The sequence below is a fragment of the Oryctolagus cuniculus genome, chromosome 20 (assembly GCF_964237555.1).
Source record: "Oryctolagus cuniculus chromosome 20, mOryCun1.1, whole genome shotgun sequence".
NCBI classification, from domain to species: Eukaryota; Metazoa; Chordata; class Mammalia; order Lagomorpha; family Leporidae; genus Oryctolagus; species Oryctolagus cuniculus.
The window spans coordinates 48,567,243-48,589,840 of record NC_091451.1 but is presented as its reverse complement, the minus strand read 5'-3'; the positions used below and the strand labels follow the sequence as shown (position 1 = coordinate 48,589,840).

Genomic DNA, 22,598 nt, shown 5'->3' with positions numbered 1-22,598 from the left:
TAAAATTTATATTAACATATTTTTCCACAAACACAAAGAAACCGAGACTGACAGTGATCTTCTAACTCCTGGTCACTTCCCACATGGCTACAAAAGCTTCAGCTGGGTCAGGAAACAGCAAGGTGCTTGGAATTCTGAGTGGTTCCAACTAAATCTGGAGACACAGGTGACTCTTTGAGATAGGAACAAAGGAGTGGGGCTCATCAACTGTTTTATTCTGCTTGTTGGCTCCATAATGAGGTACCCCAGATAAGAGGTGTATGGAGCAAAAAGGTTTATTAGCTCATAGCTGTAGAGGCTAGAAGTCTAGGATCAGACAGTGAGATGTGCTGTCAGCCATCATAATATTGTGAACACCATGGCAGTCTTCAGGCATCCTAATATTGTGAACACAGATGGGAGGGACCCCATCCCCACACAGGACTTCAGACGAAACCAGGGCTGACTCTAGCAGCACTGTGCTCTGTGCTGAAGCTGGGGACCCAGGAGATCTACTGTGATCTCCTCCAAGAGCAGATTCCCCAGAAATGGACACATCCCACTAGGCCTCACTCCCAGAGCACTCAGTGCTTCTCCCATGGTCACCCTGGGAGCACATCTACAACACAACACCTTTGGGACACACTGAGCTGTGCTGGAATGAGAAGGCCATGCCAAGATGGCTGCTGGAAAGCGAGCATCAGTTACTCAGGTATGGCTTCAACGCCACCTGGCAACGGAGCCTGCCTGGCAACAGGCCGTGATTGGATGGCTTCAGATACTGCCTGGCAACAGGCTGTGATTGGTTAGGCATAAACCGCCCCTTGACCGGATTGGCTGCCTCAGCTATATGAGCTGTGGTACCAACTGAAGTAAATGAGTCTGTGGGCTGCTTGCCTCTGGCCTGCATTCACCCAACTCCTGGGGTCTGTGTGGTGACTCCACGCCTCTTGCCCCCACCAGAATGAATCCATAGCAACACTGAGCCACACACATATCACAGAGGTTTGCTTCTATACCCATTGTAGGCCTGATGATGCAGAACCTGTCGATTAGGATGAACAAGCCAATTGTGTATCACAGTTATTTTGAGACTGCAGAAGACTCAGAACAGTTCTAAACACAGCTCATACAGATAGTTCCTTCTTATTCCTTTTGGATACAGGCTATTGATCATACATTTGATATGAGAATAGTCACTTCCAATCTGTGTGTAGGCTGCTCACTTCTCAGTCAGTCTGTTTGTAATGCAGAAGCTCTGTAGTTATGCAGCATCATCTAAAAATGTTTTCTTAGGTTGCTCGAAATTTGAAGACCTGAAAGGAAAATCATGGACAGACCATATCAGGAAGATTTTGCCCAATGTTTCCTTTGGTAGTTTTACAAGGACTTTATATCTGACATCAGATCCTGGTTAATTCAATGCTTTTTATGTAAACATCCAGACCGTGAACCCCAGTCAGTGCTGTTACGTTGGGGCCATGCTCAGCAATGATGCTGTGAGGACAAACCACATCCACCCTCACAGGCTGCTCCCAGCATTCTGTGTGGTCCTGTTCAGGGCACTGGAGACCTCAGCTTCCTCCATGAGGCCCTGACGTTGAATCTACTCATGGTGGGAGTCGTCACTGGATGCACTCCCCAGAGACGATGCCATTCCACGTCTCCCAGGCACCTGTGCTTCTTTACTCAGTGGTGGTCAGTGTGGGGGTTGCCGGGGGCAAGGAGACCTGATCAGACCTCCTGACTCAGTGCTCTCCTGCAGGCACTGGGGCTCCAGCAGTGTGGCCCTTCCACCTGTCCTTACCTCCTGAACAGTAGAGTCCACCCCTCCACCAGGTCCTCTCCCTCCTGCTGCTGGACCCTGTCCTGACTGTCACTTCCCCATGTGCCATGCTTCTCCTCCCCAGTCCTCAGCTTTGGGGGTGGAGCCATCCCCTGAAGATGCAGACTTCTGTGTCTTGGGGGATCAGTGCTGGCACAGTGTCTGGGGTGGACTCTGCTCACTAACATTTTCTACAGGATCCCACCAGGACATTGGTCATGATGGTTTCCTCCTGCAGGTGAATCACTTTCCTACTCAGTGGACACAGAGGAGCAGGGTCTGGGGTATTGAGGCTGAGGATGCTGTTCCTGCAGAGCCGTGAGCAGAGCCAGCACTGCTTGGTGTGCGTGTGTGGTCTCTCCAACTGAGCAGCTGAAGGATGCATGTTAGGTGGAACTTACCCTCCATACTTGATGCACGGAGCCTCCCATCATGCATGTGGGGACCTCACCACCCAGTGATCCCATTGAGAGAGGGCTTTAGGGAGGGGAAAATACCATGAGGGTTGCTGCCTGCAATGAAGGGAATACAACCCTTAGAGAGACCCTTCAGTAACTCAAGTTTTAAATTTCAGTTATTCCCACATGTGGGAAGGAAAAGGGAGAGACACTCCCACGCATGCACTTTCCCAAGTGTCGCTTGGACAGGTCTGCTTCCCAGCCTCACCCAGTTTCGGGACAACAATCAGGTGCATCCACGAGAGTGACAGTGCCCAAATATCATCCCATAAACTTCTGATTCCTGGGGTTGCAGGAGTAGAAATCTGGTACTGGGTGCCAGAGCCACATATGAGATGCAGGCACTCCCTTGAGGGGTGAGCACAACCTAAACATGAAAATTTTAATGTACTGCACAGTTGTGGAAAATATCATATATTTACTCTGCTTTATTTAAAGTTATATTCATATCAGATTTTCAGATACTTTGTTTAAAAACTAAGAACCCTTCATTCACCTGGGCCCCACAGGACCTGAAAACTCAATGCCTTCACCTTCCGCCCCCAACAAACCTGCATCTCACTCAGAGCTGAACTGGATGAAATCCACTGTGAAGGAACCCAAAGGGGCTCAGGCCTTAATGTGACTGGAGGAGGTGGGCCGGGGGCTGGGTGACACAGGGGCAGTGGACAGCACCGTGGGATGTGATATTTGCTCTTGGCAAAGTTGTGATGAGGAGTGGCAGAGGCACAGCTGAATTGCACTCAACACAGTCACACTTTCAACATGTGCGGCTGCCTTTGTATCTATCACAGCTCAACAGCATTGCCCATGGAAGCAAAATTTACCAGCTGAGAAGTTGTGAAGGACAGACAGACAGACACTGGCACATGGAACACCACACTCAGATGCACCTGCGTGGAACCTGGTCCCCTGTGCATCTCTCTGTCAAAAACGGAATCCAGCAAAATGCTCCATGTTCTGCTGCTGGCAGGGAGTTCTGCAGACCTCACCAGGAAGCCCCCGTGAGTGCTGAGGGTGGACTGGGGCAGAGCTGAGTCCTGTGGTGAGGGGGCAGATCCAGATGCTGGACTCCTGTTAGCACATGGAGTGGGAGACACATACAGAGTCTACTGATGATTTCTCCTGTAACACTGATCTGGAACCATAGCAAAGTGAACCCATGATACAGGTTATGGTTCCATTCACATAAAAGGACTAAGACAGGGTTCAAAGTGCAATCAGAGCACAAAGTTATCACTGGTTCCATAAGTGTGCACTACAGACGGCCCTGGTAACACTACTCAGTCTGGGTCTGTCCTGTCTGAGGCGTCTGACCCCATGCCTGCTATATAGGAGCAGACATGAGATAGGGCTCCCTCTGCCCATGAAAACCAGCCTAGCCCTCACCCTGCAGCTCTGGCACAGGAGCTCCAGCCCCAGGATTCCCAGGTGTCCACTCAGTGATCGCACTCAACACAGACGCTCACCATGGAGACTGGGCTGCACTGGCTTCTCCTGGTCGCTGTGCTCAAAGGTAATGATGGAGAACATGGGGCACTGAGTCTGGGAGAGGACGTGAGTGAGAGACACAGAGAGTGTGAGTGACAGTGTCCTGACCAGGACGTCTGTGTTTGTAGGTGTCCAGTGTCAGCAGCTGGAGGAGTCCGGAGGAGGCCTGGTCACGCCTGGAGGATCCCTGAAACTCTTCTGCAAAGCCTCTGGATTCACCTTCAGTAGCTACTACATGTGCTGGGTCCACCAGGCTCCAGGGAAGGGGCTGGAGTGGATCGGATGCATTCATGCTGATAGTGGTAGCACACACTACGCGAGCTGGGTGAATGGCCGATTCACTCTCTCCAGAGACAACGCCCAGAGCACAGTTTGCCTACAACCGAACAGTCTGACAGCGGCGGACACGGCCACCTATTTCTGTGCCAGAGACACAGTGAGGGGACCTCAGGCTGAGCCCAGACACAAACCTCCGTGCAGGGGCGCGCGGCTCCACCAGGGGGCGCACAAGACGAACCGAGAGCACATTCTGGTCTTGAGCAGGTGCAGGAAGAGATGAAGCCCTGGTTTCCTGTCAGGGAATTGGGGTTTCCTCTCCGGTAGCCGTTTTGAGGAATTAATTCTACTCTTGTTATTCTGACCCTACCGATGACTTCAGTGATGGTGATAAAGTTTGATGTGAAAGGAAGGAGTCGTTAATGAACAACTTCGGTTCATAAACAAGGACAGCAGTCACCAGGATCAGAGATCCTGGGAATCTCTGAGGACCCTGGTGATTCTTTTCCAACCTGACTCAGATAGAGCCCTCAGGGCAGTGCCGATTTTCGGACAATTTTAGTTTTCCCTTTAGAACCAGGGACAGTAGGGCTAGGGTTTTTGTTCTGGTAAACCTCAACTACCTAAGTCATCCCTCTCCTCCCATCAAAATGAGCGTGTGTACCGAACTGAACCTACATTTTTTTGACAGGCAGAGTGGACCATGATAGAGAGAGACAGAGAGAAAGGTCATCCTTTTCCGTTGGTTTGCCCCCCAATGGCTGCTGCGACAGTCGCACTGCGGGCAGCACACCTCACAGATCTGAAGCCAGGAGCCAGGTGCTTCTCCTGGTCTCCCATGTGTTTGAGGGGCCCAAGGAGTTGGGCAATCCTCCACTGCACTCCCGGACCACAGCAGAGAGCTGGCCTGGAAGAGGAGCGACTGGGACAGAATCCGGCGCCCCGACCGGGACTAGAATCTGGGGTGCCGCCACCGCAGGTGGAGCATTATAGTCTATTGAGACGCAGTGCCAGCCACATAATTTTTTTTTTTTAATCTGTGGATGATCCACACTCACTTTCTACAGACTTTATACCCGACCTCTATTTCCCGTTAATCCTGAAAACACATTGTGGTCCCTGTGTGAATGTCACAGCACTCAGAAATGTACTTGCTGCTCAGCTCTCTCTCAGGCTGAGCTTCTGCAGGCACCTGGGAAACCTACAGGGACTTCCTCCTTCTTTAGGTCCTGGGACCCTCCTGTGGGGCTCCCTGCATGAACTCAGGTGGGAAATGCACTGGACATCAGCAGTCAAGGTCATCACTGAATGGAAAGTGTTGGGTGTGCACTTCCATCTGATCTGGTTCTGCTCCAGTGTTGTGGAACCCCTGCACCTGCTGTGGATCAGCAAAGCAGAAAGTGGGACACACAGTGGCTGTGTACTCTGGGGCTGGAGTCCACATCATGGGGAGCTGTGTCGGTGGCTCCAGCATGATGACCAGTGTCCTGAGGCTGGATCACAGGAAGTTCAAAGCCTATATTAGAAATATCTTTGGCAGGGCAAAGTTACTATTTATCAATAATCACATTGAATGTTAATGGCCCCAACTCTACAGTTAAAAGACAGACTGGCTGACTGGATTAAGGAACAAAACCCACCTATTTGCTGCTTACAAGAAACACATCTTTCCAACAAAGGTGTATGCAGACTGAACGTGGAAGGTTGGAAAAGATATTCCATGCCAACAGAAACCAAAAAAGAGCTGGTGTAGCCATATTAATATCAGACAAAATAAACCTTAACACAAAAACTATTAAGAGAGACAAAGAAGGGCACTACATCATGATTAAGGGATCAATTCAACAGGAAGATGTAACTATTATAAAAGTATATGCACCTAATTACAGGACACTGGTTTATTTAAAAGATTTGTTAAGGGACTTAAAGGGAGACTTAGACTCCAATAAAATAGTACTGGGGCACTTCAATACTCCACTTTAAGAAACAGACAGATCAACCATACAGAAGCTCAACAAGGAAACAGCAGATTTAATCGACACTATAGCCCAAATGGATCTAACAGATATCTACAGAACTTTTCATCCTACACTTAAAGAATTTACATTCTTCTCAGCAGTGCATGGAACCGATTCTAGGATTGACCACACACTAGGCCATAAAGCAAGTCTCAGCAAATTCAAAAGAATTGGAATAAAGCTGGAAATTAGCAACTCGGGAATCCCTAGAACATATGCAAGCACATGGAGACTGAACAACATGCTCCTGAATGAACACTGGGTCATTCAAGAAATCAAAAGAGAAATCAAAAACTTTCTGGAAGTAAATGAGGATAACAACACAACATATCAAAACTCATGGGATACAGCAAAAGCAATGTTAAGTGGAAAGTTTACAGCAATAGGTGCCTCCATCAAGAAATTCGAAAGGCACCAAATAAATGAGCTTTCAATGCATCTGAAGGATCTAGATAAACTGCAGCAAACCAGACCCAAAACTAGTAGAAGAAGAGAAATAATTAAAATCAGAGAAAAAGTCAACAGGATTGAATTCAAATAATTACAAAAGATCAGCCAAAGAGCTGATTTTTTGAAAAAAATTAACACAATTGACAAACCATTGGCCCATCTAACCAAAAAAAGAAGAGACCCAAATCAATAAAATCAGAGATGAAAAAGGGAATGTAACAACACACACCACAGAAATAAAAATAGTCATAGAAATTACTACAAGGAGCTGTGTGCCAGCAAACAAGGAAATCTATCAGAAATGGATAGATTCCTGGACACATGCCACCTACCTAAATTGAATCATGAAGACATAGAAAACCCAAACAGACCCATAACTGAGACAGAAATTGAATCAGTAATAAAGTCCCTCCCAACAAAGAAAAGCCCAGGACCGGATGGATTCACTGCTGAATTCTACCACACATTTAAAGAAGAACTAACTCCAATTCTTCTTAAACTATTCAGAACAATGGAAAAAGAGGGAATCCTCCCAAATTCTTTCTATGAAGCCAGCATCACCTTAATCCCTAAGCCTGAAAATGATGCAGCATTGAAAGAAAATTAAAGACCAATATACCTGATGAACATAGACGCAAAAATCCTCAATAAAATTCTGGCCAATAGAATGCAACAACACATCAGAAAGATCATCCACACAGACCACGTGGGATTTATCCCTGGTATGCAGGGATGGTTCAATGTTTGCAAATCAATCAATGTGATACACCACATTAACAAACTACAGAAGAAAAATCATATGATTATCTCAATAGATGCAGAGAAAGCATTCAATAAAATACAACACCCCTTCATGATGAAAAATCTAACCAAATTGGGTATAGAAGGAACATTCCTCAATACAATCAAAACAACTTATAAAAAACCCACAGCCAGTATCCTATTGAATGGAGGAAAGTTGGAAGCAGTTCCACTGAGATCCGTTACCAGACACGGATGCCCACTCTCACTACTGCTATTCAATATAATTCTGGAAGTTTTAGCCAGAGCCATTGGGCAACAAAAAGAAATTAAAGTGATACAAATAGGGAAGCAAGAAGTCAAACTATCCGTCTTTGCAGATGGTATGGTTCTTTATTTAGGGGATCCAAAGAACTCTACTAAGAGACTATTGGAACTCATAGGAGAGTTTGGCAAAGTAGTAGGTTATAAAATCAATGCACAAAAACCAACAGACTTGGCCGGCACTGCGGCTAACTAGGCTAATCCTCCGCCTTGCGGCACTGGCACACCGGGTTCTAGTCCCGGTCGGGGCGCCTGATTCTGTCCCGGTTGCTCCTCTTCCAAGCCAGCCCTCTGCTGTGGCCAGGGAGTGCAGTGGAGGATGGCCCAAGTGCTTGTGCACTGCACCCCATGGAAGACCAGGATAAGCACCTGGCTCCTGCCATCGGATTAGCGCGGTGCACTGGCTGCAGCACGCTGTCATCAGCAGCCATTGGAGGGTGAACCAACGGCAAAAGGAAGACCTTTCTCTCTGTCTCTCTCACGGTCGACTCTGCCTATCAAAAAAAAGCCTTTGTATACACAGGCAATGCCACGGCTGAGAAAGAAATTCTAAGAACAATCTCATTCACAATAGCTACAAACCAATCAAACACCTTGGAATAAACTTAACCAAGGTTGTTAAAGACCTCTACAATGAGAATTACAAAATCTTAAAGAAAGAAATAGAAGAGGATACCAAAAAATGGAAAAATCTTCCATGCTCATGGATTGGAAGAATAAATATCATCAAAATGTCCATTCTCCCAAAAGCAATTTATAGATTCAATGCAATACCAATCAAAATACCAAGACATTCTTTGCAAATCTGTAAAAAAATGATGCAGAAATTCATATGGAGGCACAGGAGACCTCGAATAGCTAAAGTAACACTGTACAACAAAAACAAAGCTGGAGGCATCACAATACCAGATTTCAAGACATACTACGGGGCAGTTATAATCAAAACAGCATGGCACTGGTACAGAAACATATCGATAGACCAATGGAACAAAATAGAAACACCAGAAATCAACCCAAACATCTACAGCCAACTTATATTTGACCAAGGATCTAAAACCAATTCCCAGAGCAAGGACATCTATTCAATAAATGGTGCTGGGAAAACTGGATTTCCATGTGCAGAAGTATGAAGCAGGACCCCTACCTTACACCTTACAAAAAATCCACTCAAACTGGATTAAATATCTAAATCTACGACCCGACACCATCAAATTATTAGAGAACATTGGAGAAACCCTGCAAGATATACGCACGGGCACAGTCTTCTTAGAAAAGACCTGAGAGGCACAGGCTGTCAGAGCCAAAATTAACAACTGGGATTACATCAAGTTGAGAAGTTTCTGTACTGCAAAAAACAAAAACAAAAAAAACCAGGAAAGTGAAGAGGCAACCAACAGAATGGGAAAAAATATTTGCAAACCATGCAACAGATAAAGGATTAATAACCAGAATCTAAAAAGAGATCAAGAAACTCCACAAAAACAAAACAAACAACCCACTTAAGAGATGGGCCAAGGACCTCAACAGACATTTTTCAAAAGAGGAAATCCAAATGGCCAACAGACACATGAAAAAATGTTCAGGATCACTAGCCATCAGGGAAATGCAAATCAAAACCACAGTGAGGTTTCAACTCACTCCGGATAGAATCCTCACATACAGAAATCCACCAACAACAGATGCTGGCGAGGTTGTGGGGAAAAATGGACACTAACCCACTGTTGGTGGGAATGCAAACTAGTAAAGCCACTATGGAAGTCAGTTTGGAGATTCCTCAGAAACCTGAATATAACCCTACCATACAACCCAGCCATCCCACTCCTTGGAATTCACCCAGAGGAAATTAAATTGGCAAATAAAAGAGCTGTCTGCACCTCAATGTTTATTGCAGCTCAATTCACAATAGCTAAGACCTGGAACCAACCTAAATGCCCATCAACAGTAGACTGGATAAAGAAATTATGGAACATGTACTCTTTAGAATACTATACAGCAGTAAAAAACAATGAAATCCGGTCATTTGCAACAAAATGGAGGGATCTGGAAAAGATCGTGCTGAGTGAAATAAGCCAGTCCCAAAAGGACAAATATCATATGTTCTTCCTGATCGGTGATGACTAACCAAGCACCAAAAAGGGAACCTGTTGAAGTGAAATGGACACTATGAGATACAGCGACTTGATCAGCCCTTGTCCTGACTGTCGAGGAACAACTTAATATTTTATCCCTTTTAGTATTTTTTTTGTTCTACTATTGGTTGACGTCTTTAATTAACACACAATTATTCTTAGGTGTTTAAATTTGATTGAAAAGTGATCCCTGTTAAATATGAGAGTGGGAATAAGAGAGGGAGGAGATGTACAGTTTGGCACATGCTCAATCGGACTTGCATCAAACGGTAGATTTAGAAACGTGCCAGGGGATTCTAATTCAATCCGATCAAGGTGGCATGTACCAATGCCATCTCACTAGTCAAAGTGATCAGTTTTAGTTCATAATTTATCATAATGATAGGATTGGGATTTAAAGGGATCACATATACAAGACTAGTGTCTGCTACTACTAACTGATAGAATTATAAAGGGGAGAATGATTTAACATGGGAAGTGGGATACACAGCAGACTCATAGAATGTCAGATGTCCTGAACAGCACTCTGGCCTCAGAATCAGCCCTTTAGGCATTCGGATATGGGTAAAAAGCCCATAAGAGTGTTTCAGGCATGGAAAGCCAAGACACTCTAGCAAAAAAATGACCTAAATGAAAGATCTCTGTGAGTGAGATCCCAGCGGAAAAAAAAATAGGCCATCAAAGAAAGACGTACCTTTCTCTGAAGGGAGGAGAGAACTTCCACTTTGACTATGACCTTGTCTAAATAAGATCAGAGTTGGCGAACTCAAAAGGCTTCTATAGCCTTGGCAACTCGTGAGAAGAGCCTAGGGTGATTACTAATGCCATAAACAAGAGTGTCAGTTGTTAAGTCAATAACAGGAGTCAATGTGCACTTAACTCCCCATGTAGAATCTCTGTCCTTAATGTGTTGTACAATGTGAATTAATGCTATAACGAGTACTGAAACCGTACTTTACACTTTGTGTTTCTGTGTGAGTGTAAACTGTTGAAATTTTGCTTAATATATACTAAACTGATCTTCAGTATATAAAGAGAATTGAAAATGAATCTTGATGTGAAAGGGATGGGAGAGAGAACCGTTGGACCCAGCCATGCCACTTCTTGGAATTTACCCAAAGGAGTTTAAATTGGCAAACAAAAAAGAGGTCTGCACCCTAATGTTTATTGCAGCACAATTCACAATAGCCAAGACCTGGAACCAACCTGAATGCCCATCAACGGTAGACTGGATAAAGAAATTATGGGATATGTATTCTTTAGAATACTATACCGCAGTAAGAAACAACGAAATCCAGTCATTTGCAACAAAATGGAGGAAACTGGAACACATCATGCTGAGTGAAGTAAGCCAGTCCCAAAGGGACAAATACCATATGTTCTCCCTGATCGGTGACAACTGACTGAACACCAAAAAGGAAACCTCCTGAAGTGAAATGGACACTATGGGAAACGGTGACTTGATCAGCATAGCCCTGACTGTTAATGAACAACTTAATACATTATCCCTCTTAGTAGTTTTTTTGTCTGTTCTACTTAACATGACTGGTTTAATTCTGTAATGAATACACAGTTATTCTTAAGTGTTGAAATTTAACTGAAATGTGATCCCTGTTAAACATAAGAGTGGGAATAAGAGATGGAAGAGATGTATAATGTGGGACATGCTCAATCTGACTTGCCCCAAATGGTAGAGTTAGAAACATACCAGGGGACTCCAATTCAATCCCATCAAGGTGGCATGTACCAATGCCATCTCACTAGTCCAAGTGATCAATTTCAGTTCACAATCGATCATAATGAAAGGACTATGAGTCAAAGGGAGCACATAAACAAGTCTAGTACCTGCTAATACTAACCGATAGAATAAATAAAGGGGAGAGTGATCCAACATGGGAAGTGAGATACTCAGCAGACTCATAGAATGGCAGATGTCCTAAACAGCACTCTGGCCTCAGAATCAGCCCTAAAGGCATTCGGATCTGGCTGAAAAGCCCATGAGAGTATTTCAGGCATGGAAAGCCAAGATACTCTGGCAAAAAAAAGGCCTAAATGAAAGATCTCTGTGAGTGAGATCCCAATGGAAAGAACAGGTTTTCAAAGAAGGAGGAACCTTTCTCTGAAGGGAGGAGAGAACCTCCACTTTGAGTATGACTTTGTCTAAACAAGATAAGAGTCGGAGAACTCAAAAGGCTTCCATAGCCTTGGAAACTCATGACTGGAGCATAGGGAGATTACTGATGCCATAAACAGGAGTGTCAATTTGCTAAGTCAACAACAGGAGTCACTGTGCACTTACTCCCCATGTAGGATCGCTGTCCTTAATGTGCTGTTCATTGAGATTTAATGCTATAACGAGTACTCAAACAGTATATTTCACTTTGTGTTTCCATGTGGGTGCAAACTGTTGAAATCTTTGCTTAATGTATACTAAACTGATCTTCTGTAAAAGAAAAAAGAAAGAAATTATCAATTCCCAACTTGTCTCTCACTGGGATTAAACATGACAATAGGTCTGATCTGATTTCATCATCATTTAAAAAAACCATCTATTATTTTTCACTTTATGTTTCAGTGTGGGAGCAAACTGTTGAAATCCTTACTTAATGTATACTAAGCTGATCTTCTGTATATTAAGATAATCAAAAATGAATCTTGATGTGAATGGAAGGGGAGAGGGAGTGGGAAAGGGGAGGGTTGCGGGTGGGAGGGACGGTATGGGGGGGAAGCCATTGTAATCCATAAGTTGTACTTTGGAAATTTATATTCATTAAATAAAAGTTAAAAAAAATAAAGAAACAGAAAAAAAAGTGGATGGGAGAGGGAGCAGGAGATGGGAGGGTTGCGGGAGGGAGGGAAGTTATGAGGGGGAAAAGCCACTGTGATCCAAAAGCAGTACTTTGGAAATTTATATTTAATAAATAAAAGTTAAAAAATAAATTTAAAAAATAAAAAAAAGATTTAAATTTTTTAAATAATATTGTTACATGGACATCATGCATGCTGTTCCTAAATTTCCTCCAAGGTTTTAAAAGATTTGTTGAAACTGCACGTGCAACTTTTTTAGAAAAGATTTATTTATTTACTGAAAGTCAGTGTTACACAGAGAGAGGGAAAGACACAGAGACAAGTTTTTCCATCTGCTGGTTCATCTCCCAGATGACAGTGACACCAGGAGACAGGAGTTTCTTCGGGGTTTCCCACGTGGGTGCAGGGGCCAAATACTAGGACCATGCTTTTCTGCTCTCCCAGGTGCATCAGCAAGAGACGATTGGAAGTGCCGCAGCTGGAACAGGAACACACAGCACTATGGGATGCAGGCATCACAGGCAGTGGATTCACCTGCTGCACCACAGTGATGCTTTCTCCATTTCTGCGCATTCATTCTCAGTGTACAAATGCAGCACCGATGTTTCCTAAATGGCACCTAGTGGTGGAGTATATTATTATCCATCATTTCGTGCATGGGCTCTCAGCCCTGAGCTTGGCAGTTTGTTTTTGTTAGAACTTCCCTCTTCATGATATTCCCTCGCTGCCACCCAGACCTAGTGCCCACATCAGGGAACACACAACCTCAACTTCTTATCCTGCATGTGAGCTTCCACACATGAGACACAAGAGGCACCCGTTATTCTTGCTCTGACGGATGTCACTAGGCACAAAGACCTGTATCAAATCAAAGATGTCCTGAAAACATAACTGTACAGAATCATGGAAAGAATCATATGTTCTGTGTCGTTACCTGTGCTACTAAACACCAGAGGACACTGTGCTCTGCCAGGAACCTGTCCTATCTGAAGTGCACAACCCCATGCCTGCTATACAGGGGCAGCACATGCAAATAGGGCCTCCCTCTGCCCATAAAACCAGCCCAGCCCTCACCCTGCAGCTCTGGCACAGGAGCTCCAGCCCCAGGACTCCCAGGTGTCCACTCAGTGATCGCACTCAACACAGACGCTCACCATGGAGACTGGGCTGCGCTGGCTTCTCCTGGTCGCTGTGCTCAAAGGTAATGATGGGGAACGCGGGGCACTGAGTCTGGGAGAGGACGTGAGTGAGAGACACAGAGAGTGTGAGTGACAGTGTCCTGACCAGGACGTCTGTGTTTGCAGGTGTCCAGTGCCAGAAGCAGCTGAAGGAGTCCGTGGGAGGCCTGTACCAGCCTGGGGGATCCCTGTAACGCTCCTGCAAAGGCTCCGGATTCACCCTCAGTAGCAATGCAATGTGCTGGGTCCACCAGGCTCCAGGGAAGGGGCTGGAGTGGATCGCATGTATTGATAGTTACGGAAGCACAAACTATGCAAGCTGGGTGAATGGCCGATTCACCATCTCCAGCCACAACGCCCAGAACATGGTGGATCTTGAAATGAACAGTCTGACAGCCGCGGACATGGCCACCTATTTCTGTGCCAGAGATACAGTGAGGGGCCCTCAGGCTGAGTCCAGACACAAACCTCCCTGCAGGGCCGCACGGCTCCACCAGGGGGCGCACAAAACGCACTGAATATATATTCTGGTCATGGGTAGGTGCAGAGGGACCATAAGCCCTGGTTTCCTGTTAGGGAATTTGGGTTTCCTCTCCTCTCACGCATTTGAAGTAATGGTTCTACTCTTATGATTCTGTCCCTGCCACTGACTGCACTGACGGATAGAAACTTTGAATAGAAGGAAGAAGTCCTACGTGACAACTTCGGGTTCATGACTGACAACTATCCTCACTGCGATCAGATATCATGGGGATCTGTGAGGATCTCGTGAGTCTTTTCCAGTCTAACTCGTGCTGGTGTCCTCAGGGCGCTACCGACTCTAGGACAATTTTTTCCCTTTATATCCTGGAGACAGCTGAGCCAGGATCTCTGGTCTGTTAAACCTCAACTATTTCCCTCTCTTCCTGTCAAAGTAGCCTGTGTGCGGACTGAACTGACATTTTATATTAAACTGTGGTGATCCACACTCACTTTCCACAGAATGTGGCCAGCTTTAATCCTGGAACAGTCTGTGGTCCCTGTGTGAACGTCACAGCACTCAGGAATGTACTTGCAGCTCAGCTGTGTCTCAGGCTGAGCTTCTGCAGGCACCTGGGAAGCCTACAGGGACTTCCTCATTCTCTAGGTCCTGGGACCCTCCTGGGGGGCTCCCTGCATTAACTCAGACGGGAAATGCACTGGACATCAGCAGTCAAGGTCATAACTGAATGGAAAGTGTTGTGTGTGCACTTCAAGTTGATCTGATTCTGTTGAGTGTTGTGGGACTCCCTGCACCTGCTGTGGTTCAGGGAGAGCAGAAAGTGGGACACACAGTGGCTGTGCACTCTGGGGCTGGAGTCCACATCACGGGGAGCTGTGTCTGTGGCTCCAGCATGATGACAGTGTCCTGAGGCTGAATCACAGCTTCAGGAAGAGCAAGTCTCGGAGACCGTGTGTCCAGAGTCCCTGCTCTTCACTCCATGTCTATGCTGACTGGGGTCATCAATGCATTTGGAGACTTCCATCAGTATTATAGAGGGAGACACCCAGGCTGCATATGAGAGTGATGGACACAGCCCATTTGCACACTTTCCCAGACTAGTAACTGACAGTGCACCCTGGAAGTCAGTAGATGATGGATGTGTTATGAGACCCCATCACCAAGGTGGGAACACTGATGCAGTTCCAAGCTCCTGGGTTCTAGCTGCCAAGCTTGATTCCACTGGAATTTATTTATCATCTCCATAAAATATTGGAAAATACTGGAAAGCACTACACCAGTATTCAGAGTGTTGAATCTCCATTTTTGATCATTTAATCATTTCCTTTACATAAGTGTTTGATATATAATACCAAAACATAGACATATGAGGTACAATGATTTGTGTTGATAGATAAATGTATCAAATTGAGTTTTTATGAAGGCAGACTTATTGACATGCTCATCAGAAAACCACATGTTTCCATGGTAGAATGCCAGTTGTCTCCTGTTTTGGAATTCTGTAGACACAATATTCCCTTCACTGCTGTGACCATGCTGTACAGTAGATCCTCAGTGTGTGGATCCTGTGGGACTGGAACTCTGACCTTGCTCCAGTGTCTCCTCTGCTTCTCCCTTGCTCAGACATGGTCTTCACCATCATACTTCCTGCCTCTGTGACTTCATCCTTTTATCCCATGTATCCAGCATCACGTATTATTTGTCTTCTTGTCCTGCATGGTTAGCAGAGTGTGCTTACCCTGACACATTATCCTTGGACATTATTCTCCAGGATCATCCGAGTTGTCCAAAATACAGAATTTCCTCATCTTTACTGCCATATAAACTTCCTGTTAAATATAATTTTGTCCATTTGTTCCATTGTTGATTCTTTCTTTATGAATATTTCACTGGATTGTATGTGTGAACTCTTGTGAATGCTGCTGCATTAGTTGAACATGGAAGAGCAGAGGTGTTTGCCACATTGATTGTGGTTCCCCTGGACACCTCCCTGGGATTTCATATTCCTTCTACTCAAAAATGGTGTTTGAAGATCCTGTGATAATTCTGTTTCAGTTTTGATGATTTTCCATAATAGTTTTACTTGTTTACCTGACTCTGATCTTGCACCAGGGTTATCTCCAGCTTCCTCCACATGGATTGTCAGCTCTGGATTGTAGGATAATACTCATTCTAACAGGAAGGATGGGATGTCTCATTGTGCATCTATTATGGACATGCATGATGGGCCCAATATATCATTTTATATGTTGCCTTTATATCTTTTTTAAAAAGTTAAAGATACTATTTCATTTATTTTGATATTTGTATTTACATATTTTTTCAAAAAGGCAAAGAGACTGAGACTGACAGTGATGTTCTAATTCCTGGTCACTTCCCAGATGGCTACAAAAGCTTCAGCTGGGTTAGGTGACAGCCATGTGCTTGGAATTCTGTCCAGGTGTCCACATGGCAGTACTTGGAACTTCACCTACTGCCTTCCAGAAGGGCTTAGGCAGGAATCTGACACTGGAACCAAACTAGGACACAGCACTTAGCATCCTGACACGGGAGGCAGGAATCCCTCAGGCTCACTCCAGTGCTGCTCCTGTCACCACCTTATCATCACTGCATTTAAGGAATTGATTGCTTCCCTTGGGATCAGTGGCTTGAGTTCATTCAACATTTGGAAATAGGCTCCTAACCATATGTATAGTAATCTTTCATTTATTTTAAGTATTTATTTTATTTGAAAGGCAGTGTTATAGCAAGAGATAAAGCTATCAACAGATGGAGAGAGAAGTTTCCATTCACTGCTTTTCTTCCTGAATGGCTGCAAAGGCTGGGATGGCTGAGCCTGAAGACAGGAGTCTGGAACTTCCCCCAGTTTCTCACAGAGCTGGAAGGGGACAAACACTTGGGTCATGGTAGACAGTGATCACCATTGCACTTCCTGCCTCTGTGAGTTCAAGCTTGTGGACTGCATGTATAACTAATGTCACATACTATGTGTCCACATCTACCTGCATTATTTCTATTAGCATATTATGCTCAAGGCTGACCAATGATTTCCTAATGACCGAACAACCTCCTTCTTAACACTGAATAATATTCCATGTCAAATATAACAGACTGCATTCACTGTTTTAGGCACCTTTTGCTTTATTGTAGACTGAACTATTGTGAACACAGCTGCATTACCTGAACCCAGGACTGCGGGTGAATTGTGACACAGTGACTTCTATCCAGTGCTTGAGCTGAACTCAGAGTCATGGTTACTAGACACAGGGAAGAGGGGGAACACAGGGCAGCTGATACCAGGGCACAAAGCACTCACAGGAAGGAATAATTCTGCCCACACCACAGTGGGCTGACTCAGTTCACCACAACCCATGACAGGTTCCATGAATAATGAGAACTGAGGCCTCCAGGCCCCTCCAACTCAGAGTGTAGGAAAGGAGGTGGAAATGTGAATGACACTGAGTTGATCTGTGCCCATTTCTACAACACACAGATTCCAATAGCACACAAACCCCACTAGCAAGCACAGTGTTCTGTGTTCATGATGAGTGTTAAATAAGGCAATGGATGAACAAGGAAACAAAACATAGTTAACCTTAAAAGAATCCACTTGCAGTCTTTTATCTGTTTAAAAGTGGGAGGCAGGCATTAGGACAAAATTGGCAAAGTCCCCACTAGAGACACCCGTGTTCCCATCAGAATGAATCATTCAGCCACACGACTTCCCACACTTTTTCTGATAATGCATTTTGGAAAACTGTAGATGACACTACAAGTGAATGAGCCCCTACCACTGACGTGGGAAACAAAGTTGCCGTTTTGGGCTCCAGGTTTTAGAAAGGCTAAGTCCTCGATGTTGTAGGCACTTGGGATGTCTGGGGCTGTCAATCAAAGGTGGAAATCTCCCTTTGTCACCTTTTCTGTCCATCTCTACATTTCTCTTTCTCTCACCCCTTCTCTCACTGTCACTATTCCAATGTTATTTAAATAGTTAAAAATGAACCAATGGTTATTTTAAAAATGAAGGACATGCTAACACTGGATTATTAAGGATACACACATATTAAAATGAAACAAGGTCATTGCCTTCAATTGTTTAAACAACAATGATAATGTAAAGATTTATATGATCTGAATCCTATCATAGCCATCAACCTACACCACAGGACACCACATCTGCCCTGGGCACTGTCCTGTCTGGGGCGTCTGACCCCATGCCTGCTATCTAGCGGCAGCACACGAAAACAGGGCCTCCCTCTGCCCATGAAAACCAGCACAGGCCTCACCCTGCAGATCTGGCACAGGAGCTCCAGCCCCAGGACTCCCAGGTGTCCACTCAGTGATCACACTCAACACAGATGCTCACCATGGAGACTGGGCTGCGCTGGCTTCTCCTGGTCGCTGTGCTCAAAGGTAATGATGGGGAACGCGGGGCACTGAGTCTGGGAGAGGACGTGAGTGAGAAACACAGAGAGTGTGCGTGACAGTGTCCTGACCAGGACGTCTGTGTTTGCAGGTGTCCAGTGTCAGCAGCTAGAGGAGTCCGGGGGAGGCCTAGTCCAGCCTGGGGAATCCCTGAAACTCATCTGGAAAGCCTCTGGATTCACCTTCAGTAGCTACTGGATTTGCTGGGTCCACCATGCTCAGGGAAGGGCCCGGAGTGCATCGGATGCATTTATCCTGATTATGGTAGCACAGACTACGTGAGCTCGGTGAATGACAGATTCACCATCTCCAGCCACAACGCCCAGAACACGGTGGATCTGAAAATGACCAGTCTGACAGCCGCGGACACGGCCACCTATTTCTGTGCCAGAGACACAGTGAGGGACCCTCAGGCTGAGCCCAGACACAAACCTCCCTGCAGGGGCGCGCGTCTCCACCAGGGGGCGCACAACACACACTGAGCAGACTCAACCCGCGCCCAGATGCAGTGGGAGGTGAATCGCTGATTCCTTCAGGAAATTTGGGTTTGCTGTAACCGTTTCCTACGTTCCAATTCTTGATGGATGATTCTGTCCCTAACACCGATCACCGAGCAGAAGTTTTGGTATCATGGTAAGACGTCACATGAAGAAAATGGAGTCGTTTTGAAGGAATGATTGACATCTCTGGGTCCCCAGCATCTGAGACCTGAGTGAGCTCTGGGCACACGGGGAGGCTTTTCGGGGTCTGAGTCTCTGGAGTGTGCCCCGTGGTATTCTCTGATGACGTCATCTGGGACCCTGCTGAGAGCCCAGGGGCAGTGTAGAGCCGGTCAGGGGCTATGGATGCTGCAGTGTTTCACATCCATGCCCTCCCCTCCTGCACAGCTGGGCCCCTGAGAGGCAGAGCTGACCCCGTGCTGCTGTTCCCTGGGGCTCCTGTGTCCATTCTCTGCAGCTGTGCCCTCGTCTCCCTTTCACTTCCTCACCCTGAACTCACAGGTTGAGGTCCACGTGCTCCAAACCCCAGGTCAGGGATTAACCTGCAGCTCAGGGGTGGCTCAGGCTGTGGCTCCTAGAAATCCTGCTTACTCTTCCTCACTCACGTCTCCTGGGATCCCCGGACCTGCTCTCATTTGCAAGCAGAGGTGGCCGTTGGTAGTGCAAGGGGTCAGACTCATGGAAAACACTGGGTGTGGAGAGGTCTTATTCCCCACACTCTGCTGGCCTTGTCTCCATCTCAGGGAGACCAGCAGGTGGGACAGCCCAGTGAGGTCTGCACTAGAGTCCAGGTGGTTCTGGACTGTGTCCTTGTGAGTCCAGCAGGATATTCCAACCCTGGAGCTGCATCCCTGCTGCCTGAGGCACCTGCCCCAGAGACTGTTTGTCCAGAGACTCTGACTCCTTCCTCCAACACAAAATAGTCCTCGTTTCCATCTTCCAATATGTGTGCTGTTTCAAATCCTGGATGAGACACCCAATCCTGGGCTTTGCTCTGGCCTTGGAAACAGCAGAAGGAGGCCCAAGTTCCTGTGCCCCTGCTCCCTCATGGGAGAACCTGAAGAACCTCCTGGCTCCGGGATTCCGATTGGCCCATCCCTGCCCTGGTGCCCAGCTTTGTATAGAAGCAGCAGATGGAAGACCACTTTCTCTCTCTCTGCATCTGCCACTCTGTATTTCTGCCTTTCAAATAAATAACCAAGTCTTTAAAAGAATACAAAAGAGAAAAATCAGTCCTTGCTTTCTCTCAGCTTCATAATCACCAGGAGTAAACAAATTTTCTGTCATTCACCAGAATAACAGCATCAACCCCATGTGTTTGCAAAATGTTTCCTGCAAAATTGCAATTGTCCTCTCATGTAGGATTCTTACAGAACCTAAGCAATTCCCTCAGCTGATATAGAGATGACGATTTCTGAGTGGCTCTGTCTAATTCTGTAAACACAGCTGAGTCTCTGTTTCAGGTAGGAACAGAGCATTGGCTAGTGTGTGGCTCTTCGATTGTTTTATTCCACCTGTTGATTCCATAATGGAGTACCCCGGAAAGGAGGTGTATGGAGCAAAAAGGTTTATTGAGCTCACAGCTATAAGGGTGCAAGTCCAGGATCAGACAGTGAGAATGTTGTGCCATCAGGCTTCCTAATATTGTGAACAGCAATGGGAGGGACCCCATCCCCACACAGGACGTCAGACGAGACCAGGGCTGACTCTAGCAGCACTGTGCTCTGTGCTGAAGCTGGGGACCCAGGAGATCTACTGTGATCTCCCCCATAGCAGATTCCCCAGAAATGAACAAATCCCACTAGGCCTCACTCGCAGAGCTCCCCCCACTTCCCCTGTGGTCATCTTGGGAGCTCACCTAAAACACACACCTCAGCCACAAGCAGATCAGAGAGGTTTGCTTCTACACCAATTGTAGGCCTGATGACACAGAACCTGTCATTCAGGATGAAGAAGCTAATTGTCTATCATAGTTATTTGAGACTGCAGAAGACTTGGGACCAGTTCTAAACACACAGACAATTTTTTTATTTATATTTATAACAGCTGATACAGACGGTTCATTTTATTTTTACAGCTCATTTTATTTATCTAGCGCTTACAGAGATTTCCTTTTTATTTCTTTGGGATACAGGCTATTCATCATACATATGGTATGTAAATAGTTACTTCCCTTGTGTGTAGGCTGCTCACTTCTCATCGGTCCACTTACAGTGCAGAAGCTCTCTAGTCTATGCAGCATCATCTGAAAATGTTTTCTTACATTGCATGAACTTTGGGGATCTAAAAGAAAAATCAAGGCCAGACTACTATCAGGGAGATTTTGCCCTATGTTTCCTTCCAGGAGTTGTACAATGGACTTTGCATCTGATGTCAGATCCTGGTTGTTCAATGCTTTTTATGTAAACATCAAGACCATGCACCCCCTGTCAGTGCTGTTATGTTAGGGTGAGGACAAACCACATCCACCCTCACAGGCTGCTCCCAGCATTCCGTGTGGTTCTGTTAGTGGCACTGGGGACCTCAGCTTCCTCCATGAGGCCCTGACATTGAATCTACTCATGGTGGGAGTCGTCACTGGATGCACTCCCCAGAGGCGACACCATTCCACAGCTCCCAGGAACCTGTGCTGGTTTTAATCAGTGGTGGTCAGTGTGGGGATTGCCAGGGGCAACGACACCTGATCAGACCTCCTGACTCAGTGTTCTGCAGGTACTGGGTCCCAGCAGTGTGGCCCTTCCACCTGTCTTACCCTCCTGCACAGCAGAGCCCATTCCTCCACCAGGTCCTCTCCCTCTGCTGCTGGACCCTGTCCCCGACTTTCACTTCCCCACATGTCATGCTTCTTCTCCCCAGTCCTCAGCTTTGGGGGTGGAGCCATCCCCTGAAGATGCAGACTTCTGTGTCTTGGGGGATCAGTGCTGGCACAGTGTCTGGGGTGGACTCTGCTCACGAACATTTTCTACAGGATCCCACCAGGACATTGGTCATGATGGTTTCCTCCTGCAGGTGAATCACTTTCCTACTCAGTGGACACAGAGGAGCAGGGTCTGGGGTATTGAGGCTGAGGATGCTGTTCCTGCAGAGCCGTGAGCAGAGCCAGCACTGCTTGGTGTGCGTGTGTGGTCTCTCCAACTGAGCAGCTGAAGGCTGCATGTCAGGTGGAACTTACCCTCCATACTTGATGCACGGAGCCTCCCATCATGCATGTAGGGATCTCACCACCCAGTGATCCCACTGAGAGGGGCTCTAGGGAGGGGACAAGGCCATGAGTGTTGCTGCCTGCATGTAGGGAATACGACCTCTAGAGAGACCCTTCAGTAACTCAAGTTTTAACTTTCAGTTATTCCCATATGAGGCAAAGAAAAAGAGAGAGAGACACTCCCATGCACTGCACTTTCCCAAGTGTCACTCTGGCCAGCTCTGCTTCCCAGCCTCACCCAGTTTCCAGACAACAATCCGGCACATCCACAAGAGTGACAGGGCCCAAATGTCCTCCCTTAAACTTCTGATTC

At 46.1% G+C, this 22,598-nt stretch overlaps 1 pseudogene and 1 gene segment (V, D, J or C); both read left to right on the top strand.

Moving 5' to 3' along the window:
• The window catches only part of LOC103346896 (immunoglobulin heavy variable 3-23-like), a 504,788-nt gene that overhangs the window by 102,197 nt on the left and 379,993 nt on the right, over positions 1 to 22,598 (top strand).
• On the top strand, positions 18,482 to 20,006 carry LOC138847322 (immunoglobulin heavy variable 3-74-like; annotated as a pseudogene).